Raw genomic sequence first — 20,897 nt, 5'->3', positions numbered from 1 at the left:
AAAAACCAGCTCCAGGATTCATTGATTTAATGGAGGGTTTTTGTGTCTCTATCTCCTTTAGTTCTGCTCTCATCTTAATTATTTCCTGCTTTCTGCTAGCTTTTGAATGTGTTTGCTCTTGCTTCTCTAGTTCTTTTAATTGTGATGTTAGGGTGTCAATTTTAGATCTTTCCTGCTTTCTCTTGTGGGCATTTAGTGCTATAAATTTCCCTCTACACACTGCTTTAAATGTGTCCCAGAGATTCTGGTATGTTGTATCTCTGTTCTCGTTGGTTTCAAAGAACATCTTTATTTCTGCCTTCATTTCGTTATGTACCCAGTAGTTATTCGGGAGCAGGTTGTTCGGTTTCCATGTAGTTGAGTGGTTTTGATTGAATCTCTTACTCCTGAGTTCTAGTTTGATTGCACTGTGGTCTGAGAGACAGTTTGTTAAAATTTCTGTTCTTTTATATTTGCTGAGGAGTGCTTCACTTCCAACTATTTGGTCAATTTTGGAATAAGTGTGACATGATGCTGAGAAGAATGTGTATTCTATTGACTTGGGGTGGAGAATTCTGTAGATGTCTATTAGGTCTGCTTGGTGCAAAGTTGAGTTCAATTTCTGGATATCCTTGTTAACTTTCTATCTTGTTGATCTGTCTAATGTTGACAGTGGGGTGTTAAAGTCTCCCATTATTATTGTAGGGGAGTCTAAGTCTCTTTGTAAGTCTCTAAGGACTTGATTTGTGAGTCAGGGTGCTCCTGTATTGGGTGCATATATATTTAGGATAGTTAGCTCTTCCTGATGAATTGATCCCTTTATCATTAGGTAATGGCCTTGTTTGTCTCTTTGGATCTTTGATGGTTTAAAATCTGTTTTATCAGAGACTAGGATTGCAATCCCTGCTTTTTTGTTTGTTTGTTTTGTTTTCCATTTGCTTGGTAGATCTTCCGCCATCCCTTTATTTTGAGCCTGTGTGTATCTGCATGTGAGATTGGTCTCCTGAATAGAGCAAACTGATGGGTCTTGACTCTTTATCCAATTTGCCAGTCTGTGTCTTTTAATTGAACCATTTAGTCCATTTACATTTAAGGTTAATATTGTTATGTGTGAACTTGATCCTGTCATTGTGATGTTAGCTGGCTATTTTGCTCGCTAGTTGATGCAGTTTCTTCCTAGCATCAATGGATTTTACATTTTGACATGTTTTTGCAATGGCTGGTACCTGTTGTTCTTTTCCATGTTTAGCCCTTGTAGGGCAGGCCTGGTGGTGACAACATCTCTAAGCATTTGCTTATCTGTAAAGGATTTTATTTCTCCTTCACTTATGAGACTTAGTTTGGCTGGATATGAAATTCTGGTTTGAAAATTCTTTTCTTTAAGAATGTTGAATATTGGCTCCTACTCTCTTCTGGCTTGGAGAGTTTCTGCTGAGAGATCTGCTGTTAGTCTGATAGGCTTCCCTTTGTGTGTAACCAGACCTTTTTCTCTGGCTGCCCTTAACATTTTTTCCTGCATTTCAACTTTGGTGAATCTGAAAATTATGTGTCTTGGAGTTGCTCTTCTTGAGAAGTATCTCTGTGGCATTCTCTGTATTTCCTGAATTTTAATGTTGGCCTGCCTTACTAAGTTGGGGAAGTTCTCCTGGATGATATCTTGCAGAATGTTTTCCAACTTGTTTCCATTTTCCCCATCACTTGAGACAAAGCTTCCAGAGCAAGAATCAGAGAGCAACACTCGCTCTTCAGCAATATTCTATCTTCTGCAACCTCCGCTGCTGATATCCAGGCAAACAGGGTCTGGAGTCGACCTCAAGCAAACTCCAACAGGCCTACACCTGAGGCTCCTGACTGTTAGAAGGAACACTAACAAACAGAAAGGACACCCACAGCAAAACCCCATCAGTACATCATCATCATCAAAGACCAAAGGCAGATAAAACCACAAAGATGGGGAAAAAGCAGTGCAGAAAAGCTGGAAATTCAAAAAATCAGAGTGCATTTCCCCCTCCAAAGGATTGCAGGTCATCACCAGCCATGGAACAAAGCTAGATGGAGAATGACTTTGACGAGTTGAGAGAAGAAGGCTTCAGTTGATCAAACTTCTCAGAGCTAAAGGAGAAACTATGTAACCAGCACAAAGAAACTAAAAACCTTGAAAAAAGAATGGATGAATGTATAACTAGAATAATCAATGCAGAGAAGACCTTAAAAGAACTGATAGAGATGAAAACCATAACACGAGAACTATGTGACAAATGCACAAGCTTCAGTAACCAACTCGATCAACTGGAAGAAAGAATATCAGTGATTGAAGATCAAATGAATGAAATGAAGCAAGAAGAGAATTGTAGAGAAAAAAGAGTAAAAAGACATGAACAAAGCCTCCAAGAAATATGGGATTATGTGAAAAGACCAAATCTACGTCTGATTGGGGGACCTAGTTTTTTTTAAAAAGTTAACAAAATAGATAGACCACTAGCTAGACTAATAGAGAAGAGAGAGAAGAATCAGATAAACACAATAAAAAATGATAAAAGGACTATCACCACTGACCCCACAGAAATACAAACTACCATCAGAGAATACTATAAACACCTCTATGCAAATAAACTACAACAATCTTGAAGAAATGCAGCGATTCCTGGACACACACATCCTACCAAGACTAAATCAGGAAGAAGTTGAATCCCTGAGTAGACCAATGACAAGCTCTGAAATTGAGACAGAAATTCATAGACTACCAACCAAAAAAAAAAAAAAAATACTAAGACCAGACATATTCACAGGTAAATTTTACCAGAAACACAAAGAGGAGCTGGTACCACTCTTTCTGGCACTACTCCAAACAATTAAAAAGGAGGGTATCCTCCCCAAGTCATTTTTTTTGAAGCCAGCATCATCCTGATACCAAAATCGGGAAGAGACACAACAAAAAAAAAAAATTCAGGTCAATATCCCTGGTGAACATCAATGTGAAAATCCCCAGTAAAATATTGGCAAACCGAATCTAGCAACACATCAAAAAAACTTACGTAACACTATCGAGTTGGCTTCATCCCTGGGATGCAGGGCTGGTTTAACATACACCAATCAATAAACATAATCCATCACATAAACAGAACTAAAGACAAAAACCATATGATTATCTTAATAGATGCAGAAAAGTCCTTTGATAACATTCGACATCCCTCATGTTAAAAACTCTCAATAAACTAGGTATTGGTTGAACATATCTCAAAATAATAATGGCTATTTTTGACAAATCCACAGCCAATATCATATTGAATGGGCAACAGCTGGAAGCATTACCTTTGAAAATCAGTACAAGACAAGGATGCCCTCTCTCATCATACCTGTTCAACATAGTACTGAAAGTTCTGGCCAGAGCAATCAGGCACAAGAAATAAATAAAGGATATTCAAATAGGAAGACAGCAAGTCAAGTTGTCTCTGTTTGCAGGTGACATGATTTTATATTCAGAAAACCCCATAATCTCAGCCCAAAAACTTTTTGAACTTATAAGCAACTGCAGCAAAGTCACAGGATATAAAATCAATTTGCAAAAATCACAAGCATTCCTGTACAGCAACAATAGGCAAGCAGAGAGCCAAATCGTGAATGAACTCCCACTCACAATCGCTACAAAGAGGATAAAATACCTAGGAATATAGCTAACAAAGGATGTGAAGGACCTATTCAAGGAGAACTACAAACCACTGCTCAAGGAAATAAGATATAACGCAACATTTTTATTTTATTTTATTTTATTTTTTGGGACAGTCTCCCTCTGTCACACAAATTGGAGTGCAGCATCACAATCTCAGCTCACTGCAACCTTAACCTCCCTGGTTCAAGCAATTCTCTTGCCTCAGCCTCCCGAGTAGTTGAAATTACAGGCATCAACAGCACGCACAGCTAATTTTTGTATTTTTAGTAAAGACAGGGTTTCACCCTGTTGGCCAGGCTGGTCGTGAACACCTGACCTCAAGTGATCTACTTGATCCCAAAGTGCTGAGATTACAGGAATGAGCCACTGCAGCGAGACTAACTTTACATTTTATTAAATTTTCCTCTTTGAAAACCTGGAGTCCTAAAATAAACTGATTCTTTTCATCCAAAGTTTATTTTGCTTGTTCTAATTCACAGTGAATAAATGTATGGAAACTAATGTTATTAGAGTGAATGCATATATCCTCATAATTTGTCCCCATAACAGTTTAAGGGATGGCTTATTTACTGGCTGTGTCTACAGAGGTTGCAGATTATATTTTCTTCACAGCCTCTACAGCCTATATTGTATAGTTTCACATACCAGAGTTGTTAAATCACTTGAATTGAGTGTTCCTGATTAAACTGTTAACAAGAACTGAGCTAACTTAATTCACTGAGAATATTCCAGAGTCGAGTCTAGAACAAAGAAAAATAACAACATGCAGCAATGTACTTAGCTTGGTTTTAAAACTTTGTCCTAGAAAATGAACCTAGTCTAAAACCCAAGATGTAAATATCTTTATCCAAAATATTGTTTTGTGTCCTGGGCACCAAACAGGAGGGCCACATGATTTTTCCCTATAACATATTTATGTTTTTCTCACAATTGTGTTAGGGAAAATTGCTATACAGTTCCTTTAGAAGTCAACTAATGAAGAAAATTCAACTCAGTTGAACAGTATAAAAATGTTAAATATTTATTTATATTGAAGACCCTTAAATTTTGATACCTTTTCCTTGTTTCTTCTGTGAAACTGGATTATATTTCTTTTCTTTTAATTCTCTCGTATCTATTCTATTTTTGAGGGAAAAAAACACATTATCTACAGTGTTTTACCTTCAGATTCATTCAAGACAATAGGCCATCTTATACCTCCTTCAGGTTTTGTTGTTGTTGTTACTAGTGATAATAACAGACAATCCTTGAAAGTGGATGCCTGTTATGTCACTTCAAGATATGGTAGGGAGGATGTCCAGGAGGGCTGATAGTGAAGATGACCACTACTAAAGGTAAGAATTAAAAGAAGCATCCATAATTTGACATAATTATGGGTTAACAAACTTTTGAAAAATCTTAGAAATTTGTCTTGCCAGTTGGTTTTACTGCAATCAGTTTCTTTTCTTTGAGGTAAAATGTACTTAAAACTCACACATTAAAAGGATGTAAAACAGGCAAAGGAAGATAGCATTTAACCGCTATTCATCTAAAATATATATTCCTATGTACAGAGAGCCTGGACAGTGTCAAATGAAACAAGCAATTAGTCTCTTTCTAACAGTAAGCAGTTCAAACTGTAACATCATGCCAGCGGTGATTAAGAATGATACAGCACATCATCATTGTCAACACTATTCAGCCAATGTAAACCTTAGTTAGAAATGCACTTGTCAGAGAAAAATGTGCCTTTGATTTCTATTACGCTTTCCCAGTAATTGCTGTCATCAGTGGCAGGTTATTATTACAGTTGAATAGAATTTCAGTAATTACTTTTGCACAGATTCTAACAGCTTTTAGATTGAAGGATATTCTGACAATTTGAATACTCTTGACAACAATTACCTTTTTCCTGGTTAACATTGATTCAGTAAAATTAAAAATTAATTCTGTTCATAGGAAACATTTATGTACATCACTGGTAAGTGGACTGATATTTTAAAAATGTGTAAATTGAGCAATGACTTAGAAATTTTAAAATTTCATTTCTCTTAAGTATTTTTGAAAATCAGCATTAAAAGGGATACAGACTATGGTGCCTAGATTAATATTAAATGATGTGGAATGATTGAAAGAAGTCCTCAATTCAATTACTACCAAAAAATCTAATGCACTGTTATGCTGGAAGAAAATGGAAGAAATTGGAAGAGCACAGACATAATTATGAATATATGCATGCCTGTTTTTACCTAATGCATATGGCTGTAAATGACTTTGGTAAATGGAGAGCAAAGTACATGTACATTCCTGCATATTTTGCAGAGTGAAAATATGTTTCTATGAGGTTTATATTTTATGACATAAAAATTGTCTGCTTATATGAAGTCAAGTGGAGAATTGATGCAATTAGAGCATTTAGGATTAAACCACTTTGATTCAAGACTTTGAAAAATTCAGATAATGAAGATCACAGAATGTGCTATGCAAAGCATCAAGATAATCACTTTAATTCTGTATTTAGTTTTATAGTCACATACTTAAGGATGTCCAAGCTATAGTCATATTTGAAATATTCTTAACATATTAACTAATGAAAGTAAACATCACTGAGCTGTCACTTGTAAATATAGACAAGAAATAAAAAGTAAATAATAGTTTACACAAAGGCTTCTAAATAAATGTAATTTAAAATACTGGTTTCAAATGCCAGAATAAAGTATCAGATATAGAAAGCGTTAATAACCAAATTTATTTGTATGTAACATAAATCAAAAATAAAAATAAAGTAAAAAAATAAAGTATTAACATAAACGTTACCAAAGAATAAAAACAGCTATAGTAAAATACAGGGGAAAAATGAAGGGAGCAAAATATTGAATATAAAAAATATAGTTTGCTATGTTATAAAATCACTTTCAACAGATTTTTAAAAGATTACATCTTCTTTCTAAAACAACAGTTGAAAGAAAACTAAAATTAAATGCCATCAAACACTATAGTATACACAAAGCTACATTTATCCCTTTAAATGGATTGTATGTGTGGAGGGCATATTATGGTACATGTGGTATTGATTTAATAATCTTTTCTATTAAGGAGAATAAAAATAGCCAACCTATTTTGAAAACTCCAATTTAATTACTGTTAATTATTTTTTAGAATTATAGATAAGATTTTCAAATGAAATAACTATATCAACAAAAACATCAGATTCAACTAATGGTATCAATCAGCAAAATCTCCTATTGATTAATAATTTCAAGACCACTAACTGATTATTCAAAAGTTTTATTATTTTACACATACAAAATAGTCCTACTATCAAATTACTTTATCTTCCTCATTAAGTGTCTTCCTAAATGACCTAATTTTTCCTCAACAATTGTTCTGCTTGTCTATTATAGAAATGTATCTGTAAACATGTGCCAGCTCACTTTTACTGTAGTTCTCCAGGAAAATTTAACTAGGAATGAAACTTATCTCTATGCTGGTATAAAATTCAAGCAAATTTGCTATTTTTAAGTGTTTTATGCTAAAACTTTTAAGAGTTTATTTTATATTATGGGTTACAGGTAAAATAATTTTGTATCTGAGGTGACATGGAGGGGTACACTGAAGTGGTGAGTACTTCGACATAAGCCCAATGATGTGTATATTTGAGTTGAAGGTTTTCCAAGGCCTAAAGTTTGGAAAAAGACCATAGGAGAGATTTTGGGTCCTTGGTTGGTTATAGTCCCTTCTAAAAACAAAGCAGCTAAGTTTCCAGAAAATGACTGGCAATCAGGGTTGGGACAGGGACTGGATGCTGGGAAAAATACGATGAATGGCTACTGACAAAATATATATTAATTACTGTAAAGGACAAAGGATAATAGTCCCCACTGAAGGGGATTTTCATGTTAAAGAAAATGACTCACAGTTGTGAAATGGTTCAAACACGGTATTCTGGGAAGGCATTATTAGTTTCTCATAGAGAAGTAGGTTAGAAGATGTCCTGGACTATGCCTAGACCATGTAAATCCATGAGTATCAGAAGTAGTTTGTGAGAAGAGCATAGGGTTGATTACATTCATTATGGTCTGAAATAAAAACTTATTGTAAGATAAGTAGTTCTTAGGCAAACACAAATAATCTGTTTTTTTTTTTTTTTTGTTTTTGTTTTTTTTTTTTTTTTTACCGTGGTGACAGGGTAGTTGTCAAAATACCATCAATGTAGAGTAATTCATTTGGTGTAGACATGCTTTTCCTCATAAAGAGATAAAATAATTAGACTTTGGATGTCATCTTTGGTTGCCACTATGTGATTCCAAACATCTGGATAAAAACTGAACATTTTGGTCAGGCTTCCAGCTATTTCCAGCTGTTTGACATTGGGTAGCCTTACACCTGGGCATGTGGTTACAATTTTTCCATTTTCCTGTTTCTCTGGATAGTTGCATAATATAGATGTGGCCTATGATTAGAAAAAAACTATCTAAATAATATATGTGTTTAATAAACAGATCTTTTTTTAAAATAAACTTAGCAGAAATACTACTTTTATGTATTACTATTCAGTTCTCACCTTGGGTAATTTTTTTTTACAATATGTATATTAAAATATCACATTGTATACCACAAATACTTGTAATTTTGTCAATTAATAATACATAAATGAAATGTTTCCTTTTACTAGAAATTAGTTACCCAATTTACATTATATATAGGTTAGAAACACAATATGCCATCTAAAAATATTGTATATTAATAAGCCTCTGGTTACTAAAAGGACACAGAGAATAAAGCATTAGGAAAGCAAAGCATAAAGTTCAGAATATAAGCCCAAAGATGTTCCTTTGATGTTTTATTTTTATTTATTTTTATTTTTTTGGAGACAGAGTTTCACTCTTGTTGCCCAGGCTGGAATGCAATGGCGTGATCTCAGCTCACTGCAACCTCCGCCTCCCAGCTTCCAGCAATTCTCCTGCCTCAGCCTCCCAAGTAGCCGGGACTCCAGGCATGTGCAACCATGCCCAGCAAATTTTTTGTATTTTTAGACGGGGTTTCACCATGTTGGCCAGGCTGGTTTTGAACTCCTGACCTCAGGTGATCCACCCACCTCAACCTCCTAAAGTACTGAGTTTACAGGTGTGAGCCACCACACCTGGCCTTCCTTTGAAATTTTGAGAACAAAGTTTATAGTTTAAAATGGAAACCAATAAATTTGAAAAGGTAAATTACAAATAATTTTATTAGGGATAGAAGTACCCAAGGTTTCTGTGTTCTGCTTTATTATACAACTGTCAACAGTTTGGCATAGATGTCCTTCCAAAACTATTGAAGAGTCAAATAGGTTCACACACTTTATTCCATAGTATGGACATAAAACAATTTATACAAAACTTTTTGTATTGATAAATATTCCAGCTCTTTTTTCACCATGGATCTTTTTTCGCTAATTATCTTCAATTTCTAGGATAGTGACAAATAGTAGGAGTTTAACAAATGTATTTGAATAAATCAATAAATTAATGAATATAAAACAGCTGATGTTTAAAGTCTGTATGACAGATTCTACATACAGGGAGTTAAGAACCAAAGAATATTTGTATTTATTTTCTTTTATGTTTTTTGAAAATTTAATTTCTTTTAATAATTTATCAAATAATACATGAATAGGGTTGTAAAAAAAGAGAGTATACAGTCTCAGAATATACTGCCATCAATCCTAATGTAAATATATATATATTTATATATATAAAGTAAATATATATTTTTATATATATACAAAGTAAATATATATATTTCTTTAGTTTTTATATATATAATATATATATATTTCTTTAATTTTTAAAGTCAATGGTACATGTGAATGTTCGTTATATGGGTAAACTTGTGTCACAGGAGTGTGTTCTACAGATTATTTTGTCACCCAGGTATTAAGCTTAGTAAGCCTAGTACTCATTAGTTACTTTTCCGGGTCCTCTCCCTCCTCCCTCTGGTAGGCCCCAGTGTCTGTTGTTCCCTTCTTTGTGTCCATGTATTCTCCTCATTTAGCTCCCACTTATAAGTGAGAATATGAAGTGTTTGGTTTTCTGTTCCTGTATTAGTTGGTAAGGTTAATGGTCTCCAGCTCCATCCATGTTCCTGCAAAGAACATGATCTTGTTCTTCATTATAGCTGCATACTATTCTGTGGTGTATACATACCCACATTTTCTTTATCCAGTTTCCCATTAATAGGCAGTTAGGTTGATTCCATGTCTTCGCTATTGTGAATAGTGCTGCAATGAACATACCTATACATGCGTCTTTACAACAGAACTATTTATATTCCTTTGGGTATTTGCACAGTATTGGTATTGTAGAGTCAAATGGTATTTCTGCTTCTAGATCTTTGTGGAATGGCCACACTGTATTTCACAATGGTCGAACTAATTTACATTCTCACCAACAGTGTAAAAGCATTCCTTTTTCCCTGCAACATTACAACCATCTGCTGTTTCTTGACTTTTTAATAATAGCCATTCTGAATAGTGTGAGATGGTATCTCCTTGTGATTTTGATTTGCATTTCTCTAATGATCAGTGTTGTTGAGCTTCTTTTTTTCCACATATTTGGCTTCAGGTGTGTCTCCTCTTTAAAAGTGATTTTTTTCTTGTCCTTTGTTCAATTTTTAATAGGTTTATTTTTTTTCTTGCTAATTTAAGTTCCTTATAGATGCTGGATATTAGACCTTTGTCAGATACATAATTTGCAAACGTTTTCTCCAATTCTGAAGGTTGTTTGTTTACTCTGTTGATAGTTTCTTTGCTCTGCAGAAGCTCTTTAGTTTAATTAGATCCCATTTATCAATTTTTGCTTTTGTTGCAATTGCTTTTGGCTTCTTCGTGAAATCTTTCCTTGTTCCTATGCCCAAAAGATATTGCCTAGGTTGTCTTCTAGAGTTTCTATAGTGTTGGGGTTTACATTTAAGTCTTTAATCCATCTTTAATTTTTCGATATATTGTAAGGAAGGGGTCCAGTTTCAATATTCTGCATGTGACCAGCCAGTTTTCCAACACCATTTATTGAATAGGGAGCCCTTTCCGCATTGCTTTTTTTTGTCAGCTTTGGGAAAGATCAGATGGTTGTAGGTGTATGGCCCTGTTTTGGGCTCTCTATTCTGTTCCATTGGCCTATGTGTCTGTATTTGTGCTAGTACTATGCTGTTTTGGTTACTTTAGGCTTGCAGGATAATTTGAAGTCAGGTAGTGTGATACTTCTAGCTTTTTTCATTTTGCTTATGATTGCTTTGGCTATTCGAGCACTTTTTTGTTGTTGTTCCATATGAATTTTGAAACTTTTTTTTTGTTTAGTTCTGTGAAAAATGTAATTGATTGTTCAATAGGACTAACGTTGAATCTCTAAATTGCTTTGGGCAGGATGACCATTTTAATGATATTGATTCTTCCTATCCATGAGCATGGAATGTTTTTCCACTTACTTGTGTCATTTCTGAATTTTTTTTTTTTTTTTTTTGGGGCACTGTTTTGTAGTTTTCCTTGAATATATCTTTCGTTTCTCTGGTTCAATTTTTAGGAATTTTATTATTTTTGGGGTGATTGTGAATCAAATTACATTGCAGATTTGGCTCTTGTCTTTAATGTTGTTGGTGTTTTGGAATGGTAATGATATTTGTACATGGATTTTGTATCCTGAGACTCTCCTGAAGTTGTTTTTATCAGCTTAAAGCAGCTTTTGGACTGAGACTATAGCGTTTTCTAGGTATAAAATCATGTTAAGTGCAAAGAGAGATACTTTGACTTCCTCTCCTTCTATTTGGATGTTTTTTATTTCATTTTCTTACCTGATTGCTCTGGACAGGACTTCCAATACTATTTTGAATAGTAGTGGTAAGAGAGGGCATCCTTGTCTTGTGCCAGTTTTCAATGATAGTGCTTCCAGCTTTTGCCCATTCAGTATGATATTAGCTGTGGGTTTGTTATGGATGACTCATTGTTTTGAGATTTGTTACTTCAATACATAGTTTGTTGAGAGTTTTTAACATAGAGGATATTGAATTTTATCAAAAACCTTTTCTTAATCTATTGAGATAATCATGTGATTTTTGTCTTTAGTTCTGTTTATGTGAATAATCACATTTATTGATTTGCACAAGTTGAACCAACCTTGCATACCAGGAATAAAGCCTACTTTATCATGGTGAATACGCTTTTTGATGTGCTACTGGATTTGGTTAGCCTGCTTTTTGTTGAGGATTTTTGCATTGATATTCATTCAGGATATTTGCCTAACATTTTCTTTTTGTTGTTGTTGTTGTATCTTTCCAAGGTTTTGGTTTCAAGATGATGCTGGCCTCATAGAATAAATTAGGGAGGAATTTCTTTTTCTCAATTACTTGAAATAGTTTCTGTAGAAATTTTATCAACTCCTTTTTGTACATCTAGTAAAATATGGCCATAAATTTATCTGGTCCTGGGCTTGTATTTGGTTGTTAATCTATTTATTACTGATTCAATTTTGGAGCTTGTTATTGGACTGTTCAAGGATTCAATTTATTTTTGCTTCAGTCTTGGGAAGGTGTATGTATCCAGTAATTTATCAATTTCTTCTAAATTGTCTAGTTGGTGTGCATAGAGGTGTTCATAATATTCTGGGATGTTTATTTGTATTTCCTTGGCATCAGTGACAGCATCACCATTGTCATTTCTAATTGTGTTTATTTGAGTGTTCTGTCTTACCTTCTTTATTTTTCTAGCTGGTGGTCTATCTATTTAATTAAATTTTTCAGAAAACCAATTCCTGGATTTGTTGATCTTTTAAATGTTTTTTTGTTGTCTGTTGTTGTTTGTTTGTTTTTTACTTTCCTTTAGTTTAGCTCTGATTTGGATTATTGTCTTCTGCTAGCTTTGGAGTTGGTTTGCTCTTGGTTCCTTAGTTCTTTTAGATGTTATATTATGTTGTAAACTTGAGAACTCTCATACTTTTCTATGTGGGTGTTTAGTGCTATAATTTTTCCTCTTAACACTTAGCTATGTTCCAGAGATTCTGTTCTCATTTGTTTCAAAGACTTCTTGATTTCTCCCTTAATTTCATTTCTTACCCAAAGTCATTCATGAGCAGGTTGTTTAATTTTTATATAATTGTATGGCTTTGAGCAATATTTTTAGCCTTGATTTCTAATTTTATTTTGCTGTAGTCTGAGAGTGGTTGGTTTGATGTTAGTTCTTTTGCATTTGCTGAGAATTGTTTTACGTTCTATTGTGTTTTCCAATTTAGAGTTCCATTTAGAGTTTAGAGTAGCCATTACTCCTAGAAGTGTTCAGACAGGGGGTGATATGTGCCATGTGGCAATGAGAAGAATGTATATTCTGCTTTCTGGGGCTGGCAAATTCTCTAGAAATCTATCAGGTCCATTTGGTCCAGTGTTTATTTTAGGTCCCGAATATATTTGTTAGTTTTATGCCTCAATGATTTGTTTAGAACATTTAGTGGGGTACTGAAGTCTTCCACTATTATTGTGCAGGAGTCTAATTCTGTTTGTAGGTCTCTACAAGCTTGCTCTATGAATCTAGGTGCTCCTGAGTTAGATGCATATATGTTTAGAATAGTTAGGCCTTCTTTTTCAATTTAAACTATTACCATCATATAATGCTCTCCCTTGTCCTTCTTGATATTTGTTGGTTTAATTTTGTTTTAACATTTGTATTGTCTGAAGTTAGGATTGCAACTCCTGCTTTTCTCTCTTTTCCACTTGCTTGGCAGATTATTCTTCATCCTTCGATTTTGAACCTATGTGTGTCTGTACATGAGATTAAAAACAGCATATGATTGGATCTTGCTTGTTTATCCAGCTTGTCACTCTGTGCCTTTTAATTGGGGCATTTAGACCATTTACTCTCTAGGTTAATATTGATATGTGTGGATTTGGTCCTGTCATCGTATTCTTAGCTTGTTATTATATGAACCTGTTTGTGTGGTTGCTTTAAAGTGTCACTTGCTTGTGTACTTAACTGTGTTTTTGTAGTGCCTTTCCATATTTAGTGTTTCTTTCAGAAGCTCTTGTAAGAAAGGTCTGCTGGTAACAAGCATTTGTTTGTCTGAAAATAATTTTATTTATTCTTTACTTATGAGTCTTAGTTTGGCCGGATATGAAATTCTTGGTTGGATATTTTTTTTCTTTAAGAATGTTGAATATAGGCCCCCAATCTCTTCTGGCTTGTAGGGTTTCTGCTGAAAGTTCTGCTGTTAGCCTAATGGTGTTCCCTTTTGAAGGTGGCTTGCTTTTTCTCTCTAGCTGTCATTTACAATTTTTCTTTCATTTTGACCTTCGAACGTCTAATGATTATTTGTCCTGGGAAGATCTTGCTGTGTAGTATCTCACAGAGGTTCTCTGCATTTTCTTAATTTGAATATTGGCCTCTCTAGCAAGGTTGAGAAAGTTTTCATGCAAGATATCCTGAAATAAGATTTTAATGTTGCTTACCTTCTCCCTGTCTCCTTCAGGAATGCCAGTGATTTGTAGATTTGGTCCATTTACATAATCCCATATTTCTCAGAGGTTTTTTTTTTTTCATTCAGTTTCATTAAAAAAGAAAGCTTTTGTTTGCCTCTCTTATTTCAGAGAGGCAGATTTTTCTTCCTCCATCTTATTTCATCCTCTGAAATAAGAGAGGCAGTCTTCAAATTCTGAGATTCTTTTCTTGGCTTGGTCTATTCTTCTGTTAACACTTGTGATTGCATTAAGAAATTCTTGTAAATTTTTTTAGCTCTATGAGATCAGTTAGGATCTTTTTTATCCTGGCTATTTCATATGTCAGCTGCTGTATCATCTTCTTGTAATTCTTAGATTCCTTGCATTGATTGAGTTTTGATATTCTCCTGAATCTCAATGATGTTCATTCCTATCCATATTCTGAGTTCTATTTATTTCATCACAGGCATCTCATCCCTATTAAGAACTCTTGCTTGAGAATTAGAGTGGTTACTTCAAGGACAGAAGACACTCTGGCCATTTGAATTGCCAGATTTCTTTTGCTGGTTCTTTCTTATTTCTCTGTATGAGTGTTCCTTTAACTGCAGTGTAGATTGAGTACATTCAGCAAAATTCTTTTCCCAGTGTTTCCAGAGAGTAAACACTTTGCACAGGGTCTTGATTTGAAGCTAACTTCTTATCTTTGATTTCACAGGGTAGTACTTAAACAAAGTATTTTTGTTGTTAAACATTTTAGATATGATCCGGTATGTGGCACTTAAGCATAATTGTCAGTATGTAGACTCTTGCTCAATCATGTGACTTCTCTGTATTTCTTCCCAGTTACAGCTGTGCTTTCTTTCAGTGCTCTGAAAGCATAGGCTTCTCTCCCACTTGAATGCTGGCTGCAGATCATGACTTGGCAAACCCAGGCTGCACACCACAGCTCTGGGTTGATCTCAGATCTCATCTTCCCTCCTCAACTTGGAGGCAGTAGGGGAAGAGACCTCTAGGAAAAGATCCTCTGACAGTAATTGTGCCTGAGGGTTTTTCACTTTTCTTCTGGAGCTACACTCCGGAGAGATGTGGAGCTGCAATCAATCAGTGTGGCCATCCCAGAAGGAAGGGGTTTCACTGTGGGCCCAAACCAGGGCATCTCTGCCTGGCAATGAGCAGGGATGGTAGATGGGACCTGTGGGAGATAGATTGGCCTCCTCTACTTAGGGCAATTGCAGCTTGCTGGAAGTGTTGATGAGGCACTTAGGGTCTTTGCACTTTCCTCAGTTTGAGGGGAGCAGGGGCAGTATCACTGCAGAGGCAATGGCAGATGGGCTTTCAGTTGCCACTGGGAACTCCACCTCCAAGAAACATAGAGCTGTTACTACTGGGAGTATTCAACCAGAGGGTGGTGTGACTGCACTGCTGGCCTGAGCTGGGGGTTCTGGTTGTTGTGGAGCAAGCGGTCAAGGGCTCACAAGTAGGAGAGACAGGTCTCTTATTAATGTGGTGATTGTGGCATGCTGTACACTTGGGTGTAGCCCTCAGGCTCTTTATTTCTTCCTCAGAGCAAGGGCGGCAGGGGCAGAACCACTGCTGTAGCAGTGGCAGAGGAGCGGTTGGTTGCCTCTGGGAACCTCTCCCCAGGAAATTTCAGAACCACAGCAAGTGGGCTTTCTCAGTCATGAGTTTGGTAGCTGTTCTGCAGTCCTGAGCTGGGGTCCCTGCCTGGTGAAGAGTGGGAGATGGGAGTTCCCATAGTAGAGAGACTGGAGTTCTCTGTATACGTTGGCTGCTGTGCACTGGGGGTGCCAGCATAGCAACTAGGCCCTTTGTTCCTTCCCCTGCCTGAGGGAGCTTAAAAAGGTACCGCTGCAGCTGCAATGCTGGAGGAGTTGTGGGTTGACTCTGGGATCTTCTCTTCAGAGAAAAACTGAGCACATTTTATTGAAGTGATCAGTTGGGAGCAAAGTGGTTATCCTGGAGTCACAGTTCATGCAGCCTCTCCCAATGAGGAAAAGTAATGTCTGAGACCTGTATGGAAGACAGGCTGGCCACTTTTCCATTAAGTAGTTGAATTGTTCTGGGGTTGGGCACCAGCCCCTTATTCTCACAGACTCTACAGAGTCTGAAGGCAGCTAAAGCAAGGGCTTCAAGAAAGCAAAGATGACACCTCACTTCTCTCTGTGGAAGCTCTGTCCCAGGGGGGTGTGGAGCTGCTAAGGGCCTGATATTTCCAACCGGTATTGGGTGGAGTCTCTGGTTGAGACCTCCTGCTGAATGAGGAAAAATGGGATCTGAGACCTGCATAATAAACAGTCTGGCCAGTTCTCTGAAGAGTGGCTGTGCTGTACTGGGGATCTGCTCCAGTACCTAGTCACCTTGGATTTTCCAGAGCCTTAAGGCAATAGCAGTAAAGGCTGCAAAGCCGCAAATATGCTAGCCCAAGTTTTCCTCTGAGAGTTTCATTTCAGGGAGTTGTGTAGCTGCTGTCAGCCCAAGAACATTGGCTGTGGGTGGCTGGAGTCCCAGGCAGTGGGTCTTTTCCTGAAAGCGTTCATGAAAGTAAAGCCTGCTTGCCACTGTTGCTCAGCCCCTGGATTCAGCCTCGGGGCGTGTAAGGGATGCTAACCTGCCCCTTTGCTGGAGATGCAGCTGCTATTGCCACAATGCCCAGGGACCCAAGGCTCCCAGAACTCAATGTGTGCCTGAGTGATGGCTCTGCCAAGACTCCACCTAGCTCTGCATGCCAGACTGAAGGCCCTGATGGAGCGGGTTCACAAGAGGCTCTCCTGACATCAGGGTTGCAAGGATTCATGGAAGAAATGTAGGCTCTTGGGGTTTCTCACTCACTGTTTCCCTGGGCAGGAAAGTCTCCCCTGTCTCCATGTTATTCCCACGGGGCGGGGTAGGGGTGGGGCAGAGTCATCCTGTCTTTCTTTTCTCTGTTATCCATGGGTCAAGTTTTTTCCTGGATAAATTTCAATGCATATATACACCTGAATGTTACAGTGAAAGGTGTAGTATTCACTTGCCTCTTATATTTCTTTCTATGAGAGCAGAAAACACTAGCAACTTCTAGTTGACCGTTTTCCCTCCCTTGACTCTATTTTTTTAATAGCTGTACTAATTCAAATTTCAATCAATAGTGTTCAAAATTTCCCTTTTCTTCACATACTCACCAACACTTATTCATCTTTTTTGTAGTAGCCCTTCTAACAGGTGTGAGGTAATATCTCATTGTGGTTTTAGTTTGCTCTCAGCTTTGTTTAGCAATGTCGAACAATGTTTTTACATACCTGTTGGTCATTTGCATGTCTTCTTTAGAGAAATTTCTATTTAGATTATTTCCTTATGGTTTAATCAGGTTATTTATATTTTTGCTATTGAGTTGCAGGAGTTCCTTATATGTCTGAATATTAACCCCTACTCACATGTAGTACTTGAAAATATCTTCTCTGATTTTGTAGGTTTCCTTTGCTATGTTTATTGTTTCCTTAGCTGTCCAGAAGCTTTTCAGTTTGATGTAATCCCATTTGTCTATTTTTACTTTTTTACCTGTGCTTTTGGGGATAGACATTAAAATAATCATTGCCCACTCCAATGTCGTGAAACATTTCCCCTGTTTTCTTCTAGTAGTTTTACAGTTTCAGGTCTTAACATTTAAGTCTTTCGACCATTTTTAGTTGATTTTTTTAATATAGTGTGATATAGGGGCCTAATTTAATTCCTCTGCATGTGAATATCCACTTTTCCCAGCACTATTTCTTAAAGAAACTGTCTTTTCTCCAATGTGCACTTATAGTAAATTTCTTAAAAATCAATGGACTGTCAATGCCTGGATTTATTTGTTGGCTTACTACTTTATTCCATTCTTCTAGGTGTCTTTGTTTATACTAATACTATGCTGCTTTGGTTACTATAGCTTTGTAGTATATTTTAAAGTCAGATAGGGAGATGTCTTCAGCTTTGTTCTTATTACTCCAGATTGCTTTAGCTATTCAGGGTCATTTGTAGTTTTAAATGAATTTTAGAATTGTTTTTTTCTACCTCTGATAAAAATAGTATTTATATTTTGATAGGAATTACATTGAATCTGTAGATAGCATTTGGGTAGTATGGGCACGTTAACAATATTAATTATTCCTATACACAAACACGCAGGATATATTTTCATTTATTCATGCCTTCTTTCATTAATTTCTTCATTGTTTTACAGTTTCAGTGTGTAGGTGTTTCACCACTTTGCATAAATTTATTTCCAAGTATTTTAATGTTTGTGGCTATTGTAAATGTAATTTTCTTTTTGCTTCTACTGTTTAATAGTTCAAGGTTAGTGTACAAAAATTCTACCCTTTTTTATACGTTTACTTTACAAACTCCAAATTTACTGAAGTAATTTCTTAGTTTCAACAATTTTAATAATTTTGTATAAAATATCATATTAAAAAGGCAATACTTTAATTTTTTCTTTTCAATTGAATGTTTTTTATTTCTCCTCCTAATTTCTTTGGCTATTACTGCCAGTATTCAAATAAAAATGTTGAGAGTAGACACCTTTGTCTTTTTTCTGAACTTAAAAGAAATGTTTTCAACTTTTTATCATTGACTATGTTAACTGTGTGTTTGTCATATATGGCCATTATTGTATTGAGGCACATTCCTTCCACACCTAAATTTTTTAGAGTTTTTATATGAAGGAATCTTGAACATTTAACAAATGCTTTTTCTGCATCTATTAAGATCATATTTTTTGGTCATTATTCCTTAATGCACAGTATATCTCATCTCTAAATTTGTGTATGTTAGACCATTCTTGAATCCTTGAAATAAATTTTACTTGGTTATGGTAAATTATTTTTTCAATATGCTGTTGAACTCCATTTACTAGAATTTTGTTGAGAATTTTGGCATCTATGTTCATCAGGGATATTGAACTGTAACTTTCTTTCCTTATAATGTTACTATCTGGTTTGGGCATCAGGGTCATGCTGGCTTTGCAAAATCAGTTTGGAAGTATTCCTGCTGTCTTAATTTTTAGAAAAGTTTGAGAAGGTTTGGTATTAATCTTTCTTTAATGTTTGGAAGAATTCACCAGTGAAACCACAAAGTCCTGCACTTTTCTTTAAAGAGACATTTATTACTGATTCAGTTTTTATACTCATTATTGGTCTGTTCAGATTTTCTTTCTTCAGGATTTGGTCTTGGTGGGTTGTATTGTTTCTCAGAATACAGTCATTTCTTTTAGGTTATCCATTTTTTGTGATATAATTGTCCACACAAAAGTCTTATGTTCCTTTTTACTTTTTGTAATATCAGTTGTAATGTCTTCTCTTTCCTTTTAATTATTTTTATTTATGTTTTATCTCTTTTTATCTTCATCTACCTAAGTTTTTTTTCATCATTTCAAAAAAAATCTGCTTTATTGATTTTTCTATTTTTTTATCTTCATTTTATTGATTTATTCTCTGCTCTTTATTATTTATTTTCTTCAATTAAGTTTGGCCTAGTTTGGTTTTCTCTTTTTAGTTCCTTGAGGTATAATAGCAGGTTGTTTATTTGAGATCTTTCTTCTTTTTCAATGTAGACATTTGTTGCCATAATCTTTTCTCTTAAAGCTACTTTTAATGAATCTTATTTGTTTTTTTTTTATATGTTATATTTCCATTTTATGTTTTCTTAATATATTTTTCACATTCCTTTCTCTTTTTTTTTTATCCATTGGCTCTTTTATAGGATTATGTTTCAGGGATTTCTATTTGTATTTTATTAAATTCTTTCTGTTACTGATTTCCAGTTTAATATCATCAGTATCAGAAAACATATTTGATATATTGCAATATTTTTCAATTAGTTAACATGTTTTTTCCAGGCTAACATTGAATCTATCCTGGAGAATGTTCCATGTGTTCTTGCAATAAATGTACATTCTGCTATTGTAGGATGGAATGTTCTGTATATGTCTATTTCATTTGGTCTACTATTTTGTTCGTTTCTACTGGGATCTTATTTATTCTCTGTCTGAATGATGTATCCATTGTTGAAAGTGGGGTATTAAAGTTTTCTACTACTATGGTGTCACCATCTGTCTGTCACTTCAGAGCTATTAATATTTCCATTATATATTTATGTGTGCTAATGTTTTACACAAGTGTATTTACAATTATTTTAATATTTTGATGAATAGACTCCCTTATCTTTGTATGATGACTTGCTTTGTTTCTTTTGCAGTTTGTGACTCGACTTCTATTTTAACTGACATAGGTAGAGCTACTTGTACTTCATTATATTGGTGTGGTGTATTTTTTTTTCACATTCATGTTTATTGTTCCCAATCCAGGTGTGTCCTTAAATATGAAGTGAGTTTTTTTTGTAGGCAGAATACCATAGGGTCTAGTTTTGTTTTGTATTTAATCCATTCAGCCACTCTTTGACTTTTAATTAGAGAATTTAATACATTTAGATTTAATTTGTTTATTGATATTTAAAGACTACTACCATTGTGTTAATTGTTTGTTGATTGTTTTATCCTTTTTTTTTCTTTTACTATCTTCTATGTGATTAGGTGATTTTCCCTAGAAATAATTTTTGATTTCTTATTTTTATCTTCTCCCTATATACTACAGGATTGTGCTTTGTGGTTTCTTGAGGTTTCATAGAACACCTGATAGTTATAACAGGCTATTTTTTTTTTTTTTTTTTTTTATTTATTATTATTATACTGTAAGTTGTAGGGTACATGTGCATAACGTGCAGGTTTGTTACATATGTATACTTGTGCCTTGTTGGTGTGCTGCACCCATCAACTCGTCATTTA

This window comes from Theropithecus gelada, chromosome X (assembly GCF_003255815.1).
Source record: "Theropithecus gelada isolate Dixy chromosome X, Tgel_1.0, whole genome shotgun sequence".
Lineage (NCBI taxonomy): Eukaryota > Metazoa > Chordata > Mammalia > Primates > Cercopithecidae > Theropithecus > Theropithecus gelada.
Note: the sequence above shows the minus strand (reverse complement) of the source record.